At 34.2% G+C, this 19572-nt stretch overlaps 1 long non-coding RNA gene across 1 annotated transcript in view; it reads right to left on the reverse strand.

Moving 5' to 3' along the window:
• The window catches only part of LOC130455105 (uncharacterized), a 29266-nt gene extending 10654 nt beyond the window's left edge, over positions 1 to 18612 (reverse strand). Inside the window, exons 1-2 of the long non-coding RNA XR_008913001.1 lie at positions 18043 to 18612; positions 11610 to 11722 (exon numbers count right to left, since the gene is read on the reverse strand). This is a non-coding gene — a long non-coding RNA (uncharacterized LOC130455105). The remainder of the gene's footprint in view (positions 1 to 11609; positions 11723 to 18042) is intronic.
• Between the last annotated feature and the right edge of the window lie 960 nt (positions 18613 to 19572).

The following is a 19572-nucleotide window of genomic DNA, read 5'->3' on the forward strand; positions in this document are numbered from 1 at the left end:
TTTCCAGTTCAAGGAGACTAGACAGAAGGAAAAATGTGCCAAAGTTATATGGAGTGAGGGGGAGAGGAGGAAGGAAAGGATTGCTTTTGGTTGTTCAGTCATTTCAGACTCTTCATGACTCCTCGATTTTCTTGGCAAAGTACTGGAGTGGTTTGTCATTTCCTTATTTAGCTCATTTTACAGATGAGGGAAAGGAGGCAAATTGGATTAAGTGACTTGCCCAGTATCACATAGCTAGTAAGTGTCTGAGACTAGATTTGAGTTCGGATTTTCCTGACTCCAGGCTTGATATTCTATCCACAGTGTGACCTAACTGCCTATTAGATACAACTACAAATATATTAGGTTTACTATAGTGTGGCAATGGTTTCTTCTGCTATATGGGGCAACTGTTGCCAGCCTTTTGGGTGAACAACATAAAATTATTGTGGTCTCACTTTTCCTTTCTTAAGCTTTAAAACAATAATAAAAAAAAAATGATAGTGTCCCCAGTCATGTTTCAGCACCCTTGTCATCATACACCTTTTTTGATAGGAAAAAATGCAAAAAGAAAATGATATTTCTAAATACATTAGCAAGTCTGGTATTAGAAATGCCCTTCCCAAAAAAAAAAATCAATGAATCTTATTTTTTAAATCATTGGGCTAAGAAATGTGTCTTAGAACTAAACAAAAAGCCCAGGATACATTTTATGGCACTAATATAGAACATCATAAGCCCTAGAGCAGACCAATATTCACATAAATGTAAGAAAGCTACAGAGATTGTTCACCATGGTTCAAAACGTTTTCAGAAGTGTAATTTTTGCCCTAAGTCTAAACCAAAATGTCTCTACCTTACCATCCACAATAGAATGTGATCTCCTTACCGGCAATGATGTTGGTTTCACAGTTTTTAGCCTCAGTGTTTCAGTGGTGTGCAAATAACTTCAAGCAATGGTAACATTTTGTCACAATGATGACTGCATGTATCTGTCTACTGACACTATATTGACTTACATTTGACCTCAACCAAATGAAGCAGTGCAGAGATATTTTTTTCCATTCTGCTAAGGATGGATTTCTTATCCTAGTCAAGCATTTTGTTGATTTATTTTTTGTATTTTTAATTTTGTGGCTTTTTAGAATAGTTAGCATTTCAAAGAAACATGCAAAAATGCTGTATCTCTTTAAGGAGAACCTTTCAATGACTATTAGACATATAGCAACAGCTACTGGTCTGGAAAAAATGTTTCAAAGAACAAATCTCACAATAAAACAGAATCAGCTACACCAAAAATGCAAAGAAAATGTGTTCAAAAAAAAGCTAAGGACAAAGAAAATGTGCTAGAAAACTGTGAAATTAGTTCTCAGAAGCTAAAAAAAAGGCATTTAAAGATATTTGACAATAGGAAGCAATGTTACTAATTCACAGATTTCTAGAAGTTGGAAGAACAGTGGGGAAAAACAGTTAAAATGGATGCTAATCATTATTATAAAGAAGTTATCTGTCACTGGCAAGATAATACAAAGACTAGAGTATTTAATACTGGGGAGGAAAGAAAATTCTTACTGATGAAATTCACTTTTTCATTCAATGATATACAAAAACTCTTGTCAGAAGTACTATGATTATGATCTGGGCAGCAGCAGCAGCAGCATCTACCCAAAACATTTTTTTTAATTTCTGTATTTTCTAGAACTCTTGTCCCTTTTGAGGAAATGGTAAATCTTGATAAATATTTTGCTATAAGAGCAGAAATTTCCCGGAATTATAGAAATCTACCAATGGAGACAGACTACATGATGACTCTATATTATGATTCATCATTAAGATATTTTATACAGGAGATGGAATTGAATGTGTTCCAATGGCTTAGGAAATCTCCACGTTAAAACTTATTGAAAACTATAGACTACCCAAAGATACCAACTATTGAAACAGGCAATCGCTATTCAACTAACAGTTGAACAGGAAAACTAGAAAGTAGTTTGGTAGAAACTAGGTATAGACAACATCTCACACTGTAGACCAAGCCAAACTCCAGATGGTGTGTGACTTAGATGTGAAGGATAACATCACAAATAAAGTAGAAGAAATTACCTCACAGACTCATGGATAGAGAGGAAAGAAGCACTTATTAAATGTCTACTATATGCCAGGCACTACAAATGTTGACCAAAAAGAGATAAAGAGGATTACAGAATGTAAAATAGACAATTTTTATTACATAAAATTGAAAAGTTTTGGCCTAACTGAAACAACAACTAAAATTAGAAGAGAAACAGGAGTAGCTGGGTATTTCAGTGGATTGAGAACCAAGCCTAGAGACCAGAGGTCCTAGGTTCAAATCTAGCCTCAAACACTTCCCAGCTGTGTGACCCTGGGCAAGTCACCTAACCCCCATTGCCTAGCTCTTACCACTCTTCTGTCTTGGAACCAATACACAGTATTGATTCCAAGATGGAAGGTTAGAGTTTGAAAAAGAAGAAGAAGAAGAGAAACAGATGTATATTGGGGATGGGGGGAATATTTGCAGCAAGATAAAGATCTTCTAAAGTATATGAGGAACTGAGTCAAATTTATATGAATAAGAATCATTCCCCAATTGAAATGGTCAAAGGTTATGAAAGACCATGTTAGAGGGAAAAAACAACATAAATTATAGCAATAGTCATGAGATATTAATAAATTATTGATAATTTAAGAAATTCACATTAAAATAACTATGGTTCTACCTCATACCCACTGGATTGGCAAAGTTAATTAAAAAAAGGCAATGACAAATTCTGGAGAGGTAATTGGAAAATAGATATACTTATGCATTGTTGGTGGAATTCTGAACTGGTTTAATTATTTGGGGAAGCAATTTGGAATTATGTCCAAAAGGCATTAAACTGTGTATCCCCTTTGACACAGCATTACCACTACTCGATTTTTAACACAAAAAGGTAAAAAGAGGGAAAGAAAGCAAATGTACAAAACTATTTGTGTTAGGTTTTGTATGTGTGCATGACAGAGAGAGAGAGAGAGAGAGAGAGAGAGAGAGAGAGAGAGAGAGAGAGAGAATGAGAAAGAGAGAGATGGCAAAGAGTTGTAAACTAAAAGGATGCTCATCAATTTGCAAATAGCTTAAACAAGTTATGGTATATGAAGGTGATGGAATACCATTGTGCTATTAAAAAAAATGAAAGGAATGGTTTCAGAGAAACTTGGGAAGACATATGAACTCACAAAAACATAGTAAACTATCCCAAGAAAGGAAACTCAGATTCAGTATTATTTCCCATTCATTTCCCCCCAGGAGAATAATCTCTATAATAACAGTAATATTTAAAGACAAATAATTTGAAAGGCTTTGGAATTCTGATCAGTGCAGTTCCATAATAAATATTAATTATAAAATATGGTACCCACCTCACAGAGAGGTAAGAGATTCAGAATGCAGAAGAGACATTTGTATATGTATTATTTTATTTGTTATAATACATATACACATACAAAAATAGACATATGTATATATACTTGGATGCAGACAATGGGAAAATCTATTTTGTTTCACTATACATATCTGTAACTGGGTTTTCTCAATGGGCGCGGGAAGTAGAAAAGTTAGATTTGCGTTGATTAAAAATTAATTTAATTGAATTGAAAATTAAAGAAAACAGGATAAAATTAAGACCAGATTTTGAAAAATGGACTGTTTGTCAAGAGTACACTTGATTTCAAATGCCATATGTGAATATATGCAGACATCTTGTAAACTCAATACCAAGTTGTATAAAAAAAAAGAATTTTTTTTGCAGTTTGTTGATAAATGTATTGGTTTTTAAATGTAAAAAAGTTATAAGGCTTATTGCATAAGCCAGTACATTTAATTATTTTATTTTGTCTTGCATAATTCACTTACCACTTTAGTGCTTAGCCCATGAAAAATGCCTAATAACTTTTTTTCATTAGTTCATTCCTGTTTGGTAAGCTGGAACCGTTAAATTCATTCACAAATTCAGCAAGTACTTTATAAACACTATCCCTGGCACCAAGTACATATAAAGCACAGTCCTTGTTCTCCAAGAGCATACCAGCTTATTAGGAGTCAAAACGAGTCTATAATAAAAAGTAAAACAAGAAAGTTTAAGCTGCAGATTTCCAGAGTAACTCTAAATTGTAGACATCACAAACAGAGAGACTCTCAGAATTTCTGAAACAATTTCGTACTATTCAACCATTCGCACACATGCCTTGCTTTGTCTACTTTTTTTAAGACTACCATCTACATTTTCAGGCTGTATTTACATCTTGTGTATAAATGTGTATACAGCATTTTTATCATAGAATTGATTAAACTTCTTGAAGGAAGATGCTATTTATTCTAAGGCAGAAGAGTGACAAGGGCTAGGGAATGGAGGTTAAATGACCTACCAAGAGTCACACAGCTAGGAAGTGTCTGAGGCCAGATCTGAACCCAAGTCCTTCCAGCTTCAAGCATTGTTTCTTATTCCCTGAGTCCCCTAGCTGTGCATCAGGTACTATGCCTAATACAGTTCCTGCTACTTCATAGCTGTTAAACGAATACTTGTTGGTGCATTGAGACTACTTTGGAACTCTACAAAATGAATGTTCTCCACAAGGAAATTGACCCGAAATTAATCTCTTCATCCTAGCCTCTCTCTCCTCACCCCAGCATTAAGGATACCTGCTAGAAGGACAAAGGTATTATGTCAGTTGACTGACTTTAATTCACCTAAGCTAGAGAGAAATTCAACTTTTGTCTGAATTGGTAATAAAAACAAATTGGTTTTATATTTATTTAAAGGAGCAGTGTTGCAGTAACTTTCCATTTAAAAACAAAACACTCTTTCAAAAGACTAATAAACTCAGGTTGTTTTGCACTTTGTAGGAAAGAACTATTTATTACTTTATGAAAAAATTATAACTAGGTACCTCTCAAGCAACTGAATATAAAGTCCTCATTGTAATTCTTACTTCTCTTAAAATACAAATTAGGTTTGTAGTGTTGTCCTGTGGCATGTGGCAGGCTCATTTATTTCTGTTTTGGGGATTTAGGAGGCAACACAATACTTGAGCAATCTGGGAAGTGAAGAGGTAGTTAAAAATATGAGATGGTATGCTTCCTAGCTCACGCTTCCAGCAGGAATCAGGGTGGGCTTGGAACATCATAACAGTTCCTTTTCCACTAAAGATAATGTTTATCCTCTACCACATCCTCCCCGACTCCAAGATAGCCACAAATGGGACTGCATAGGAAAAAGAAGGGAAATTATCTTCTGGATTATACTCACTCATCTTTCAGACTATGCCTACCTTTACTTTCTTTGTAGTTATGTCTAGTTCATCTGGTTCTTGAAGAGTCAGTCTCATTCCAGAAAATTGAAGGTATTTCCCTCCCTCCCAAACCTCTCTCATAATAGAGGATTATCTGATAATTTGGAATTTAGACACACTTAAACCCTGTAATAAGGGATTATTTGAATGGTAAATGATAACTAAAGATCAGGGCTATTAATCTTCCTTCCTCCCTTCTTCCCTCCCCTTCCTGTTGATTCTCCTTCTGGTTTCTCTAAATCAACTCAGGGTGAGTTTATGATGCCTCAAATAAAAAACTCTTTCCCTTCTCTAAATTAAGTAAGGGGTTTATTGGGAAAGAAAGGAAATATAAGAAATGGAGGGAAAGAGGGTTTGGGGTTTTCCTAATACTAGAAGGAGTCTTGGGTTGGAGGATGGTGGAATATAGTTAGATTTGGAAAATGGGCTGATGGGTCTGGAAGTTCAGTCACTGAGTCACAACAGAGCAAATCAGAGAGAGCTGGACTTTGTTCTTCTTTCTTTCTGTCTCCAAGTCAAGAGACCCTTCTCCTTTCTGTCTTCAAGGCTAAAGCCTTCATACTTCCTTTGGCCTCCCAAGCAAAAGAGAGCCAGTTTCAGTTTGTTCTGATCCTTTCTCTACTGTCTTTTCTGGACATCATTCCAAATAGAATGTTCTCCTTTTGAGTGACAGCTCAGCAGTTTCAGCTATTGTATCTCTGCTGCAGGCTTTTCTATTTTCTTACTTCCACACCATCACAGCCCTTAAAGCATGGATTCTTAACCTGGAATCCATGAATATTTCAGAGTATCCATGAATTTGCACAGGAAACAATTTCATCTTTATTTTTGCTAAACTTTGGTTCCCTATATATGTTTCTTATGTTATACATTTAAAAACATTATTCTAAATAGGAATACATAGGTTTTGCTAGATTGACAGAGGGAGCCATGATGCAAAAAATGTTAAAAACCTCTGCCTTAAGGCATCCTAAATAAATGAACTACTTTACCTCACAAATAAAACTTATCCAAGTATCTTCCTTATTCCCATCTGAAGTCTCATATGTAGAGAGCTGGTTTCATTTTCTTCCAATATACTAATCACAAAATAGAGCAGGAAAGGTCCTCTGAGATTATTGAGTCTCAGGAACAAATTTTAAAGATGAAGAAACTGAGGTCCCCAGAGTTAAAGTGATTAGTCAGGTCCTCTGACTCCAAAGCTAGGACACTTTTTATTAAACCACATTGACAAGTATGATTTGATATTAACCATGGGAAGAATCTTGCCAGTGGACTTCTTCTCTCTCAAGGGATGAGTCTGCAAATGTAGTTCTTAAAAAGGAATTGTAATACCACCCTGCGCTTAGGCAGCAAGATTTCAGCATATATTCACTTTACCCCTCTCCCCTCACATGTACAGCCAAAATGTCAATGTCAATGAACATCACCTACATTTTTAAAGGATTGCCTTTTCATAATAAGTACAATGAATTTGACTATAAAAAATCTTAAAATTTTACTTTCAGTAACCAAAAGTTCAGGGACCTCAAAACAAATAGTAGAGACTTCTCATTCATTTATATCAATATCATTTTATTTGCCTTCCAATCCAACTCAGTTTTTTTACTCATTACTTACTTGAAGTCCCAGATTTTTAGAGCTTTATCATTTCTCATCTAAACCCCTCATTTGTAGGTAAGTCATAGCTTTAGAGAATTCATGTTCAAATTACCTAAAAAGTTGTACACTTAAAGCATGCAGTGGCTGATTTTTTCTACTCTAATCTGTTGTTCTGATGTTCCAAAGATAGATTGAGACCATGTTCAGTGGTAGAAAATATTTAAGATAACAAGTATAGATTGGAATAGTAACAGGAATAAAACCAAGTCCTTAAGGTTCTAATATGCATTTTCCTTTTTCTTTTCTTTTCTCTTTATGGTATCCTGGTCTCTTGATGCAAACTCCTATTACCTCCATCCTTTTATCAAAGGAACAATAAGAGAATTGCTTTTGATCCCAAATGTACCCAAATTCTTTAGTGCTAAGATACATATGGATGGCCACAAAAAGCTAACACAACTTATGAAGTGCTTAATGGAGAGCATCCATCCCTACCCATGTGCCAAGAAAGAATATTACAATCTACCTTTCACCAAACTGGATTACGTCTCCATTTCTAATGATTTTATGGTAAATGAAGGAGAAGAAGAAGAAAAACAGCAAAAGGAAGGGTCCAAATGAGATCATATGGAAATCAGGTTCAAAAAAGGAGCAGGGCAAAAAGAGGGGCCAGATTTTTTCATATTGAAAATTACATCACATCTTTATGTAAATCAGGATTGAAAGATACTGGTATACTACTAATTGGAATAACTACTAAATAATTGTTCCTAGGGTCATGTTGCCCCAGCATAGACTCTCTTAATAAATCATAAGTATCCAGAGGTCTTTAAAAAAATTCTTGTTAGCATAATAACATTGAATCCATTAGCAAGATAATTAGTCAGAACTCATAGAGTACTTCCAAAACTGACTAAACGGTGTTTGCTCTGTTCCAAAAAACATCTTATAACAAGACCATAAAGGTGTCATTTACCAAAAGAAGCTACTGAATTTGCAGGTCAAATGATGCAAGTATCAACTTTGAATGTCTTTTTGGCATTCAAAAAGTGAGAATATTAATACAATCCCCAAGCCTAGAGTCTAAGACATTTTGATTACCTTGACTATTCTCTCTAGTTCTTTCTTTTTTTGAGGGGAGGAAGAAAGAAGGAAGGGCAGACCTGTGTATATTATCATTCTTGTATAGACTTAGAGAATTAACTGGTACACTGGGAGGTTTGAGGCAATGAAGAATTATGGGGAGGACCTTGGTACTGGGGTTCTGGTATTGTCTTTAAAGCTAATTTACTATATGACCTTGGACCAGTCACTTAGACTCTCTAGTTAATCTGTAAGTTTGTGAAATTACCAAATATAGAGAAATTTCAAGTAACTATTATCTTATGAGACTCCTTCTGAAGAAGGAGGGTTTCCTGAAATACAGGGACCACAGTATAAATAGTTGGAGACCTCTGATTCATTTATATCAGTATCTTTTATTTGCCTTCCAATCCAACTCGTTTTTTTTTTTCATTACTTACTTGAAGTCACCGATTTCTAGAGCTGGAAGAGACTTTGGAGATAATTTCTTATCCAAACCCCTAATTTTTAATTTTTAAATAATTCTTATCTTTAGAAAATGCATTTTCAAAATTACCCAGAGAATCTAGATGAGTAGCCCAAGGTTATATAGTGAGCTAGTTTTAGAGAACCTAAGTATCTTGACTTTTTAATCCAATGCCTTTCCAACAACACTACATTACCTTAATTTCATTGAACTCTTTGCTTAAAAACTTGCTGATGAATATAGCCAGAAATACAGTTCTTTGCAAGTCTACCATCATCTTGCTGCCATCATGTGTTTAAGCCAATTGTTAAAGAATGAAAATAAATATTGAACAAAAAAATGGATATGAAAAAGTTGTCACCAATATGAAGAAAGTTCCACCAATCCTGAATTGGAAAGGATTAAGGAGAGAACCTATGAAAACCAAATAAATGAATAATTTAACTCACAAAGAAGCATCCACATTTAACTTAACTCATTTTGGTCAACATTGTATCTAAGTTTTCTCCCTCAAAATATTTTAAATAATCTAACATATTTTTGTATTTTTCATATAATTCATCAGTCTACCAGTATGTTTCCTCTAACTACTTATAACCCTCTCACCCCACAAACACACACACGTACATACACATTTTGCTATTTTGTACAATGAAAAATGTAATTGGTTAGGAAAGAGTTCTTAACTTTCTAAATTGCTGTGTTTGGCTACATGTGATATGCGATTCATAGGATATCGATTTAATGGGGAGCAGCTAAGTGACTCATTGGATTGAGAGCCAGGCCCAGAGATAGGAGGTCCTGGGTTCAACCCTGTGCAACCCTGGGCAAGTCTCTTAATCCCAATTGCCTAGCCCTGGCCTCTCTTCTGCCATGCAATCAATATCAAGACAAAAGTTAAGGGTTTAAAATTTTTTAATAAAATAAAAGAAGCTCTTCCTGACCTTTTAATACGAGTGTCTTCCTCTATTGCTTATCTTCAATTTATTCTGTACTGTGGGCTCCTTGAGAACAGGGACTGTCTTTTGCCATTCTTTGTGTGCCAGCACTCAGCATAGCACCAGCACGTGCCATACTAGTCACTCAACAAATGCTTGATAATAGACTATGACATTATAATACCAAGCTTTAGCCCAAAGAAGAAATATAAAGCTGCCCTCTGCAAAGATGGGTACTGTGCATTTGGAATACTCCTTACCATATCACACTTTATTTCTATAGTTTCTATAAAGTTAATTTTGCTGAACTATTTTTTTATTCAAGGATAACTCTGAAAGGGGGAGATGGGAAATGTAAGTGGTATAAAAATAAAATAAATCATTTTGTTTTGTTTTTAATAAAGTAAAAGTCTGCTTTAAAATTTGAAGAATAAAGTGCTCTAAGAAGTATGAAGACAGAAAGTCCATCTAGTTTGAGGCCAGGACAGTATTGTAAGCTCCATTTGGTTCATTTCCATACAGTTTTCTTTCCTTCTCACTCTCCTCTTCCTCCAAATGAGAATGTGCTGTGTTTCTTCTATAAAACATATATGGTGGCATTCACTCTCACAAATGGTCTTACCATTTTCAACAAGATATTTTGCCAGCATCCGGGATGACAAATCATATAAAGATCAACAAACTAAGGCATAGAAAAGTGTTTATCTCCCAAAATCTCAATGTACAAGCTAAACAGTCTGCCACTGATAGATAGACGAGAACATTTCCATTACACATGAGCTGCTATGAGGATGTTTTAAGCTGCAAGACCAGCCATCCTTAAATACTAAAGAAATTGATGAGGATGAGCATGTCAGTGATGATGATGATAACCTTCAGAGTGTTCCTTCACATTTACAATCAACTGTCTCCAATCTCCAACATGACACATTTTGCACCTCTTAGCCAGTGTCTCTATCCATCCTGATTCATTTCCAAGAAATGGCTAGACAGTCAATGTGTGTCTCTATTGTGACCAATAACTAGGATACAAGTTGTTGTTTTTTAAAAGCTCTTCTTTATCACAATCTAATCAATAGAGCTGTGGTGATCAATATTGATCATGAGAAATGACTTGCATTAAACACAATGATGAGTTTAACTATGTTGAAGTCCATTTGGCTGAACAGAGACTAAAAGATAAATGCACGCTCAGTCAAACACTAATGAAAAAAATCTCTGCTAGTTGAAAATGATTTTGAGTGAAGGATATTTTGGTATATTTGGGGCAAAGATCAATGAGGTAGAAGGAAAGCTAGAGAAAAGAACAAGTTTTATGAAGTTGATGAATCACACAAAGGAATTTTTTTTAGGTTGAATGAAGAGTGATTGTCTGTCCTAATAATAAAGTATCTGATCTTGTAGACCATAAAGAGAAATTAAGGTATTTCTCTTGAGAGCTTTATGTTGTTTCAAGACTTATCATGTCATGACAAGAGGACTCTTCGTCAATTTAATAGACTTTTTTATGTTGGAACCCTATAGAAGCCAGAAGAGAATAATGGATTGAAAGTTGGTTTTAGAGCCAGGAAAGTCTGGGGTCAAGAGGCACCTCTGATATCTATTAGCTGTGTGACCTTGGGCAAATCATTTAACCTCTGACTGCTCTAGGTAACTCCATAAGTTGCAAAGGAAATGCTGAGCTGCCAAACCAAAGTTTCACTCTATCAGTAAAACTATAGGTCCAGTTGCCATCTTCAAAATTCATGTTTGTAGTATTCATTTCTTAGAATCTGGCTATAGATTTGAATGGAGTATTTATTAAATATGTATTATATTCAAGAAACTGAAAATGTCATCCCATTTGATCATCAAAACAACCCTAGAAAGTAGGTTTCATTATTATCCCCATTTTATAGTAATTGGAAAACTGAGGTAGACCTCTAAAGAGGAGCCTACCATTTCCCTAGGCAGAACATTTCTCTTTCAGAGAGTTCAGATTGTTAGAAGATTGCTCATAGCATCAAATCTAAGTGTATAGATGTGTGACTTCTACCCATAACTTCTGGACTGCACCCTGAAGCCAAATAAAACATGTCCAATGTTTCCTTCACATGATCATTCTTTAGATACTTGAAGAGTGCTTCCTTCTTCTAGCTCTACCCTCTGAGACTAATTTTCTCCAGGAAAAAATATGTTTAATTTCTTAAACCTACCTGCATATGACATGGACTCAAGACAAGACTTCATCATCACAGTTGCCCTCCTCTGGATGCTCTCCAGTTCATCATTTTCCTTCTTGGATCAAACTCAATATTCCAGATAAGGTCTGATAAAGACAGAATTCAAGAGAACTTTTACTTTTCTGTTCCTGGAAGCTACGATTCCCTTAATGAAACCCCAAATAGCATTAAGGTTCTTTTGTCCTTACTGTCTTCTTTTAAAAACTTGGTTTTCCTATATTTACTCAGGCTAGAAGTAGAGGGACTACTCCTGGACCCAGTCCCTCTACTGATTAGTACCAGAGCTCTGACATACTTCTGTTTCTAGCCTGAGCCAGTTCTCCCCTTTTTGGGTATTCTGGTGGCCCCTACTTCCAGGGGCTCACCATATTAATGTTGAATTTAGTGTGGTCCTCCAGTGGGCTTAACCCAATCCAGCTTAGAATTACCCAGTTGGAGAGATCCACCCCCTTGATGGCAAGGACCATAGATATGCAGCTACCTGCATTAGCCTTTTTAACTACTAAATCACTTTGCTGACTGATGTGGTCTACTGAGGCCTACTAAGACCCTCAGATCATTTTCAGAACAGCTCTTTCCATCTTGCACTTATGAAGCTGTTTTGTTGGGTTTTTTTACCCAAATTTGAGAACTTACATCTATCCTTACGGTATCTCATCTCATTAGATTAAGCCCAGTTTCCTGACCTGTTAAGATCCTTTTGAACCCTGACTTTGTGTTCCAGTATATTAACTATCCTTCTCATGATTGTGACATCTGCAAATTTGATGAGTTTATTACCTATGCCTTTATGCAAGATATTGATCAAAACATCAAATAGCCTAGATTCAATCACAGATCCCTCAGTCACCTCCATTAGAAAGTTCCTTTGATTTATATGATTTTTTAATGACTATATAAAAGGTACTTCCTTTTCTAATGCAGATCAGAACCATTTCATGCCTTCTAATTTTATTTGACTCTTGTCCATATTTTCCGATACATCATCATAAAAAATCATACATAATCTTAGAGCACATCTACCTAAAAGGTAAAGAACAGGGCAACTAGGTGGCACAGTGGATAGAGTGCTGGCCCTGGGGGTAGGGAGAGAGAGAGAGAGAGAGAGAGAGACAGAGACAGAGACAGAGTCAGAGAGACAGAGAGACAGAGAGAGAGAGAGAGAGAGAGAGAGAGAGAGAGAGAGAGAGAGAGAGAGAGAGAGAGAGAGAGAAGGAGGAGAGGAGAGGGAAGGGGGAGAGAGAGAGATGGAGAGGGAGAGGGAGAGGGAGAGAGAGATGGAACATACCTCACAGAAAACTTTCTAAGAGACAGCTCTACCTAGAACTCAAATTATCCCAATCTGAACTTTTTTTTATCTTTGCTATTTTAATTATCTCTACTCTGTCTCTTATGTTCAAAATCTTGGTGTTTTCTTTGATTCTTCCTTAATATCCTATATCTAATTGGTAATCAAATCCTTTAAATTCTACTTCTCTGATATCTGTTCCCCACAAACTCTTGACAATGCCATCATCGGAGGACAAGCCCTCATCACTACTCTCCTGGACTAATTCTAGAGACTCTTCATGTCTTCCTGCCTCAACTTTTATCCCCTCTTGTTCCCTTCAGAACCACTGCTAGAACAATCTTAATGTATTAACTTGGTCACGTTACACCTTCACCTCAGTCTTCAGAGACCCATTTTGCCTTCTAAAAAATATTAAAATTTCCATTTGAGGCTCCCCATTTACCACTCCATACTTTTTTCATATTTGTCTCAGGTAGTATGCCAAATGGGGTTATTAAACTATTTTCTTCCCCCTGAACATGGCCTGAGTCCTCCATTGTTTTTATTATAGTTATCTGGAAGGTCATGGGTCCTATTTACCAACCAAAAGACACAAATACCATGGGGATAGAGTATGCAAACACTGTATCTGCTGTGTTGGCATGATAGCCAGATTTAATGTCAGAGGACCTTAGCTAAGTGTGACCTTAGATAAATCACTTATCCTTTCCAATCTGCAGTTTCTTCATCTGTAGAATGACAATTGATCATCACTAATATCTCTTCTGGTTCTTTATCAATTATTATTTGATGAACTGGATGCTTCTTAGTCTTTTGATATCTCTAGAGTATCTGTAGGTTATATTAGTTTCCTTTAAAATTTATGAAGTTAGAATTAAAATTTCCCTAACATGATTAGTTCTCATTTCTTTAATTCTCCCCATTTACACTGATATGCCAAATAATACATTTGTATGATTTTTCTCTCATACTACAATGCACACTGCTGTACAAGACTGTTCATTTTTTTGTATTTAATGAGGGAATTGTTCTTGCTCTAATTATGTTATCAAAAGAAGACCTTCATTAGCCAAAGTGGCAGAAATAGTGAAAGCCCATAAAACTCATCCCGCTTGGACTCGATACAAAGCTGAAAGCTCCCTCTTCCTAGTCAACGATGCCTCTCTGGTGTGTTCATTAAAATGAGCTTTCATCAAACTCACTGACTAGAGAAAGGAAGATTGGCAGGGCTGAAACCTGACTTTATATCTGTTCCTAAAGAGTTTCTTCAGTACCAAAATGGTCAAAATAAAGCATTCTCCAATTAGAGCTTGTGGCAGGGTCTGTAGAATTAGACACAGTGACCGTGGCTAAACTGATAGCATGACTTAGTGTAAAGTGACAAATTAAATTAATAAATCAACTTAGTCCAGCTCCCAGGTATAACTATTTGGACTACTACAACCAATTTTTAACTGATTTGTTGTTGACCAGCCATTGGGGCATTGGAGACACTGCTTTTATCATGTGTAAATCTCAGCATAGAGTCCCAAAAGCACTATGGATGTTTAATAAATCCAATTTTCTTAAATATAAGCTCTACACATCACCAAAGGGGTCTTTAAATAGTTTAATATGGGGATAAGAAATCATTCTTTACTATTTAGTAATGTTACACATGTACAAATGAAAAGCCAGCCTTACTTGGAGATTTTACTGAGAATTGTTATATAATTGTTATATATGTCACTATAATTCATGCAGTTCTGAAGTCAGAAGATCGGAGTTCAAAGGCTCCCAGTTCTCCTATTTGCTACCTATGTGACCTTGGGCAGCTTCCCTTTCCCCTCTGAATCTTAGTTTTCTCATCTATTAAATGAGGGGATTAGACTAGATGGCCTATGAAATCCTTCGCCATTCTAAATCCATCATCTATAGTTTGTAATTGTCAGGACATAAAGCTCAAAGGGATGCGGCCTGAACATGATCACAAAACCCTGTGTCTCTCATTTTAGTGAAGGGCACACTTTAGAATTCTGGGCCATTAAAATAAAAATGTAGAAAAGGTCTTTTTGTTTTTATTTCTGGGAATTACAAAATGACATCTCCAGAAGGACCTATAAAAGGAAAAGTAGCCTTTCCACTGGCCACGTCAATTTCCTATTTCATTTCCTAATTCATATAGTTTCCCCCAGAGGAGCATAAGTCCCATGAAGGCAAGGATGATTTCATTTTTGTCATTGTATGCCTGCTTTCTTACACAACACATTTCTCATATTAGGCATACATTTGACTTCTTGAATCTGATTTATTTAGCCTTCCAAAGGATGAAAATCTGACTCCATTTTTTTAGCATAAAAAAGGTTTAATGAACTGCATGGTTATATATAATAGTATTTCATATATGTGCATGTATGTATGTGTATGTATTTATATATACATGTGTTTGTATCCATATATAAACACATAGCATTTACATATGTGCCTACATTATAGATATGTGTGTGTGTGTGTGTGTAGAGAGAGAGACCTACACACATACAAATAGCTGTTGGTACAATTGATAGAGAGCTGAACCTGGGGTCAGGAAAATCTGAGTTCAAATCTAACTTCAGACATTTAATAGCTGTATGACCTGGGCAAGTCACTTCACTTTTGTTTGCCTCAATTTCCTCTTCTATAAATTGGGGATGATAATAACATTGCCTTACAGGGTTATTATAATGATCAAATTAGAAAACATTTATTAAAAAACAACACTTTCCACGGTGCCTGGCATAGAAGGCACTAACACTATATGAATTTAGTAGTAGTAGCAGTAATATTTTTAGTACTATATATATATATATATATATATATATATATTATGTATACATACACAAATATATACATATATTTATATATCTATACACAAAGATATATTTACATATCTATAGATATACCTATGCTTATATATCTATATACAAATATATACATATGCTTATATAGCTATACATCTATATGCAAATATATGCATATCTTCCTATATATCTATACATCTATACACAAAGATCTATACATCTATATACAAATATATACATATATTTATATATCTATACACAAAGATATATTTATATCGATATACCCATGTTTATACATCTATATATCTATACACAAATATATAAATATATTTATATATGTATACACAAAGATATATTTACACATCTATAGATATACCTATGTTATATGTCTATACATCTATACACAAATATATACATATACTTATATGTCTATACATCTATACACAAATACATACATATACTTATATATCTATACATCTATACACAAATATATACATATACTTATATATCTATACATCTATACACAAATACATACATATATTTATATATCTATACACAAAGATATATTTACATATCTATAGATATACCTATGTTTATATGTCTATACATCTATACACAAATATATACATATACTTATATATCTATACATCTATACACAAATATATACATATACTTATATATCTATACATCTATACACAAATATATGCATATACTTATATATCTATACATCTATATACAAATTCATACATATACTTATATATCTATACACAAATACATACATATACTTATATATCTATACATCTATACACAAATATATACATATACTTATATATCTATACATCTATACACAAATATATGCATATACTTATATATCTATACATCTATACACAAATACATACATATACTTATATATCTATACATCTATACACAAATATATACATATACTTATATATCTATACATCTATATACAAATTCATACATATACTTATATATCTATACACAAATACATATATATACTTATATATCTATACATCTATACACAAATATATACATATACTTATATATCTATACATCTATATACAAATTCATACATATACTTATATATCTATACATCTATACACAAATATATGCATATACTTATATATCTATACATCTATATACAAATTCATACATATACTTATATATCTATACACAAATACATACATATACTTATATATCTATACATCTATACACAAATATATACATATACTTATATATCTATACATCTATATACAAATTCATACATATACTTATATATCTATACACAAATACATACATATACTTATATATCTATACATCTATACACAAATATATACATATACTTATATATCTATACATCTATACACAAATACATACATATACTTATATATCTATACATCTATACACAAATATATGCATATACTTATATATCTATACATCTATACACAAATATATACATATACTTATATATCTATACATCTATATACAAATTTATACATATACTTATATATCTATACACAAATACATACATATACTTATATATCTATACATCTAAACACAAATATATACATATACTTATATATCTATACATCTATACACAAATATATGCATATACTTATATATCTATACACAAAGATATATTTACATATCTATAGATATACCTATGTTTATATGTCTATACATCTATACACAAATATATACATATACTTATATATCTATACATCTATACACAATATATACATATACTTATATATCTATACATCTATATACAAATTCATACATATACTTATATATCTATACACAAATACATACATATACTTATATATCTATACATCTATACACAAATATATACATATACTTATATATCTATACATCTATACACAAATACATACATATACTTATATATCTATACACAAAGATATATTTACATATCTATAGATATACCTATGTTTATATATCTATACATCTATACACAAATACATACATATACTTATATATCTATACACAAAGATATATTTACATATCTATAGATGTACCTATGTTTATATGTCTATATATCTATACACAAATATATACATATACTTATATATCTATACACAAATACATACATATACTTATATATCTATACATCTATACACAAATATATACATATACTTATATATCTATACACAAAGATATATTTACATATCTATAGATGTACCCATGTTTATATGTCTATACATCTATACACAAATACATACATATACTTATATATCTATATATCTATACACATGCATACATTTGTTTCTGGCTCTTTCATCCTTTACAAACTTCTCAGTATGACAGTGATATGAGCTGCTGCTGTTGTTGTTGTTATTATGGGCATAAAAACCATTTAATCCATCTCTGCCGATCTACATGCCTCCTCTGTCTCTCCAGATTATTTTTGTACTTAGTCCGCTATTCACACCTCCCTGAAATAGACTGCATGAAGCTGATCTCTCTGGGAAGGACTGGATTGGCACCAGTAGCTGACGGTCCTGTATTAGCCCTGCTCTGTGACCACGCTTTCTCGTGCCCGGCATGGTACTGGAGTGGGGAATGCCTTAAAAATCCTCAAGGGCAGTGGAGTTCACTGGTGACCCCGTGTGACCCTTGGTTCCTAAATCTGTCCTCGCCTCAAGATTGAGAAGGAATGTTGCTAATAATGGGAATGATAGATTAGCTAAAAGCGGAATGGGCTTTCTGATCATGCGTCCTAGACGTGACATGAATTTGTTTGTCCATCAGAAGTCGTTTCAGCCAAGACCCTAATCTCTTCGGTAAGAAATTCGTCACAAGGTATGTTTGCTCTTCCAAATTGGTCATGATCATCTTGAAAAAGGAATACATTTAGTTTATGCCAACACTTTACATGGTTCAAATTACCTAGAGGATTTTAAACCCACAGGTATAAAAGTTTATTCCAAATTCTCATTTCTCCTGAAGTCAAGTGGAAATGAAGAGAGGAAAAAAGAGGAGAGGTCAAAATATCTTCAGATCTCACAATAACTTCTGATTCCACAGAAGAGGACCTGGGGAACCCAGAGGAGAGAAACTCTACTTTTTCAGAAGCCCATGATCAGAGGGGGGTTATGTGGCTCAATGGACAGAGCCAGGCCTAGAGACAGAAGTCCTGGGTTCTAATATGACTTCAGACATTTCCAAGTTGGACAAATCACTTAACCCCATTGCCTAGCCCTTACCACTCTTCTTCCTTGGCACTAATACCCCATATTAATTCTAAGATGGAAGTTAAGGGTTTAAAAAAAAGAAGTCCATTTTCAGGAAAAATAAGAGGAAAATGGAATCTTGATTAGAAATAGGAATGAAGGAAAAGAATCATTAGAAACAGGATAATAGTTTGAAAAGAACACTGAGCAAAGAGACAAGACTGAAGTATGGTCCCAGCTCTCCCAATAATTAGCTGTGTGCAGGACAGCTGGATGGTTTAGTAGTTTGAGAGCCAGGTCTAGAGATGGGAGGTCCTGGGTTCAAATCTAGCCTCGGACACATCCCAGCTGTATGACCCAGAGCAAGTCATTTAACCCTTCCATTGCCTAGCCCTTACCACTCTTTTGCCTTGGAAACAATACATAGTTTTGATTCTAAGACAGAAGATAAAGGTTTTTAAAAAAACTAACTGTGCAACTTTGGATGTCAATTTATTTGAAAGCCCTTTAAACCTGCTCCTTCCTCATGTTCCCAGGTTTCTTACCTCTTCCTCACCCCATCATACTCTGATTCAGTGACAACCATCTCCTTGCTCTTCCTTGAACAAGACACTCCA

The sequence above is a fragment of the Monodelphis domestica genome, chromosome 6 (assembly GCF_027887165.1).
Source record: "Monodelphis domestica isolate mMonDom1 chromosome 6, mMonDom1.pri, whole genome shotgun sequence".
NCBI classification, from domain to species: Eukaryota; Metazoa; Chordata; class Mammalia; order Didelphimorphia; family Didelphidae; genus Monodelphis; species Monodelphis domestica.